Below are 4,433 nucleotides of genomic sequence, written 5' to 3'. Positions count from 1 at the left end.
AGAAATAAGTATGTCCAAAATTCTTCTTCTTTTATTCTTTAATATTATTCCTTCATTTTTTTCCTGATTAAATTTATATTTTATCTCCATTGTAAATCACCAATTTCATGAAAATCATAAACTATTGGAGAAGCATATATAATCAAATTGAAACAAATATAATAGTCTGGGGCAATTCCTTCCTGTGATGAAAGAGTAAAATTGGATCAGAAAATTTCTCCTCTCCAATATCTGAGGTAAGAATAGAATTAGTGGGCCAGCTGGGTGGTGCACTGCTACAGTGCACCGCTTGGGAGCGCGGCGGCGCTCCCGCCAAGGGTTCGGATCCCACATACAGACCGGCGGCTCACTGGCTGAGCGAGGTACGGGCGCAACACCGAGGGTTGCGATCTGTTGCCGGTCACAAAAAACAAACAAACAAACAAACAAAAAGAATAGAATTAGCAAAAAATACAACAGAATCCACCAATAAAAGGAAGACAAGGAAGCAAGAAACTGTAATTTGTGTTCAAAGCATGTTGTAAAACTTAACAGAATTCCAACATATTAGAGTTAAGCAATTACTTATAACATGCAGTATAGGATTTTGCATTATATCTAGATTCTGCCAGGATATATGTGTGGAAATATTCCTAGAGCTATTATGTTAAAACATTTCAGAGCATTTCGCAGAGTATCTTTTACAGCGAGATGGCTTAACATATGTTGAAGCTGTCCTATATATGTGTGTGTTTTTTTCTTTCATATTATCTATGTCAGAACAGTGAACTCTTTCACCTCTCTCAATAAATGACTGCAAAAACATGACAGTCTAAAAAAAAGAATTCTGGGAAATGTCCTGGAGAAGACTGAAAAATAGTCACCCTATACATTGGCCACAGCTCCGATTTTTAAATTCACTTATGAAATGGTGGTTTGTATAAATATCTGGAAAAGAAATGACCCTACTAATCTGAAGTTGAAAGGGTATTTAATTTAATTGTTCGTTCTGATACCTGGCACACTTCCCCTTCTCCCTGTTCTTCTGACTCCCATTTCTTTCACTTCCATATCACAATAATTTCCTCCTTCCCCTGTGCAGAAATCCCCAGTGGGCTGTGCTCATTCACTCCTCACTATCCTGCATGCCCATTCATACAGCTGCTTTCAGTTCTATTGCGGTTTCTGGATGTCAATTTCTCCTTAAGAGAACCCAACCAGCAGTTGAAAGCAAGACTTTAGTGACAGTTCTAGGTTTTTAGAAACTCCAATATAAGAGGCCCCTCCCCACTTTCTTTTCTCCTAGTGAATATTTTTGGAAGTAAGGAAATGCCCTTGTTACAATGATGTATCAGTACTTGCTTCTAGTCTGCTCAGTAGACCTGAATAATCACTCCCTTCACATACTGTGACAACACTCGGAGGCAGGAGACCCTGCCAATCTGAGTGCAAGGAAAATCAGGAAAAATCTTCTGTTTGGTGGTACATTAACTCTTAAGAGTAAGTTGCCACAAATTTCACAAATTAATTCCTACTGTCAGATCTATGCCTGGCTTTATAATCAGGATACAATTCTCACTATCACTTTGAATAATGACCTTGCATCACTTCCAGTTTGACCCAGTAGTAAGAGAGAATGCAGAGGTATGTGAAAAGATTTCAGAGAAGACAAGTGCTGCCAATTAACAACACGTCAGCCTGTGGAGTCTCTACTCGGGTATAATTGGTAGGTATTAAGGTAACATCCACGATATTGTAATTGAAGAAGTTAATCAGGAGAACTGTGTGTGTGTGTGTGTGTGTGTGTGTGACTTGCTCAGATAGCAAACAGTGGCTTCAATTTAGGAGGGATTTCTAAAATCTTTGGCCTCAGGTTACAGACCCAACTTTTAGATTGCTTTTTCTCAAATGGGGGTTTGAGAGAGTAATTTTTACGTTACGTGACTTTTGTCCCTTTCCTTTTCTTCCAGCTCAACCATGAGGGATCTCTTTAGGACCAGGAAAACACATTTTTTGACTCACCTGGCTTTCTCTCTGTAAACAGTGACTGCCCACATGCCTACACCCAATGAGCTGGTAAAAAATCTAAGCCCCTGTTTAGGTGCTTTCACCTTCTGATTACCAGGAGGAGACGGCACCAGGAGCAGGACTCTCATTTGTTCCAAAAACCAAATCGCACATCCTAAACATGGAGTTGAAAGAGCCAGTAGCAGCTGAAGAACTTGGAAAGAGAGCAGAGAGCCTTAAGCTTAAGATGTTGTCTTTTTTCTCCTTCTGCAGCGCTGGTGGTCTTTGCCAGATGTCAAGTGATGTGTGATGATGTCATTGCTTTAACAGGTTGTAAAATGTGTGTGTGTACAATTTTATGTATTAAGCATTTTAGTTTAAATTCACATATGTGAAATTTTAATAGGGGTATTATTATTATTCACATAAACAAAAGCTCGTTGGGTCCTCAATAATTGTTCCAGTGTAAAGAGTACCTAAACCAAAAAGTTTAAGAAATGTTGTTCTAAAGGGTGTTCCTCTCCTCTTCACAGTCTGTTGTGTAGCTCATGTTGTTGCTATACAAATATTTCAGAAGATGTTAGTTGCATTAAAGTGAAATTTTTAGATAGGTTTTTTTGTTTGTTTTGTTTTTTTATGATGTATCTTTCCTTTGTCTTCTAGATTCCATGATTCCCACACCCGACCGTCTCATCTTTTTTCAGGAATCTTTCTTGGAGACCTCATTGCTGACTGATTGAACTTTGTAGACTTATTTTACTCAACTTTTATTTCCGATACAAATAATAGTTTTATTGTGCCATCAATTAATGCTGATTTTAATGGTATGCTTATTTCAGTCTGAAGTTTTGTTCTATGCATTTTTAATAAGATTAGGCTAGGAAAAAATAAAAGAACAAAAGTAGTGAGTCTGAGTTTGCATTTAAAGCCAGAATCTCCTTTGTAAGTAGCCCTTTAAAAGCATTCACTGCTTCTACATTTCCAGGGAAGTGCAAACAATTCTTCTATCTTTATCACACATAAGGCCTCTTCAGCACCCACATCTCAACAATTGATCGGAAAGATAAAGAGGTGAAGAGATTGTTCACTGGGTTCTAAGTCGAGTCTGGGCTGGAGGAGAGAGGTGGAATTGTCATCCTTGGAAATGAGAATATCTGGTTGAGCCGAAAAGTGTTTACTGTGGAACCAATGAGGATTTGAATGAGAAAAGTCAGAGCCTGTAATGGCTAGACTATTGTTTTAGTCTGTTTTGTGTTGCTATAACAGAATACCTGAGACTGGGTAATTTATAAACAACAGGGGTTTATTTGCTTATGATTCTGGGACAGTTGTATCTGGTGTGGGCCTCAGGCTGCTTCTACTCATGGCAGAAGGTGACAGGCAGCTGGTGAGTACAAGCAGATCACATGGCAAGAGGAAGCAAGAGAGAGGGGAGGTGCCAGGGTCTTTTAAACAACCAGCTCTTATGGGAACTAATAGAGTGAGAACTCACTCATTAATTCCCCCACCTAGGGAGAGCACTAATCAATTTATGAGGGATCTGCCCCCGTGACTCAAACTGTCACGCTGGGGATCAGATTTCCACATGAGTTCTGGGAGGACAATACATCCAAATTCCATCAACTATCATTAGAGTGGAAATTGTTAGTGCTTTTTGTTTATTCTTAAACTCACAGGAAAACTCAAGAATCCAAAATAAACAGGTTTCCAAGAGTTAACAGTTAATGGGTTAACAAAGTTACTTAAATAAATTTCTTTAAAGAAATTTTAGGCTTTTTTTCAACTGGCAGAAAAATCTATTCCTTTATGATTATTTAAAATTTATTTTGTCTCCGTTTCATTAGTACTTAAGTCAATTCCCTATGTCACACTCCCTGTTGTCTAAAAAATGATAGACAGCAGCCCTTTGGTCTTTGAGGTGGAACTCAAAATCCTGTGTCATCCCCTCTCTACTGATTTAATGTCCTGGCTTCTCTTTGATCATAAGTCTCTTCTCATTTTCATTCTTTATTTCTTTTAATGGGTCCTTCTAGACAAGCTATGATCCTAATTATCCCTAAGTTTTCTTGATACATTTACTTTAGTTCATCCTTCCAGATTTATATTTCTCTCCACACAGTTTTATAAATGAGTGTAATGCAAGTAGGGTTTTCGAGAAGATGGAATTAATATGTATGATGATGTTAAAACAGTGCCTACTCCATAGTTTAGCATGCATTAAAATTCAGTGTTACCATTTTTTAATATTATTATTATTATTATTATTATTATTATTATTATTATTATCAACATTAAAGCAGAATTTGTTGGGATCATCCAATTCACTTTCTTTTAATTCTAGGTTTCTCAAAGCAGTCTTTCCATTGCCCAAGTGGATTTATTAACTAAGTAGAGAGCTCAGGCAAGGCTAACATCCACTATCCTGCCAGAGAGGATTAGTGTTCTAG

The 4,433-nt window shown here is 37.7% G+C and overlaps 1 long non-coding RNA gene across 1 annotated transcript in view; it reads left to right on the top strand.

Moving 5' to 3' along the window:
• Positions 1 to 2,599, top strand: part of LOC103581764 — a 6,105-nt gene extending 3,506 nt beyond the window's left edge. The window contains exons 2-3 of the long non-coding RNA XR_549688.1: positions 1,594 to 1,705; positions 1,950 to 2,599. This is a non-coding gene — a long non-coding RNA (uncharacterized LOC103581764). The remainder of the gene's footprint in view (positions 1 to 1,593; positions 1,706 to 1,949) is intronic.
• The last annotated feature ends 1,834 nt before the right edge of the window (positions 2,600 to 4,433 follow it).

The sequence above is a fragment of the Galeopterus variegatus genome, unplaced genomic scaffold (genome assembly GCF_000696425.1).
Source record: "Galeopterus variegatus unplaced genomic scaffold, G_variegatus-3.0.2 Scaffold13878, whole genome shotgun sequence".
NCBI classification, from domain to species: Eukaryota; Metazoa; Chordata; class Mammalia; order Dermoptera; family Cynocephalidae; genus Galeopterus; species Galeopterus variegatus.
The sequence above is the reverse complement of the archived record's forward strand: the minus strand, read 5'-3'. Positions and strand labels throughout refer to the sequence as shown.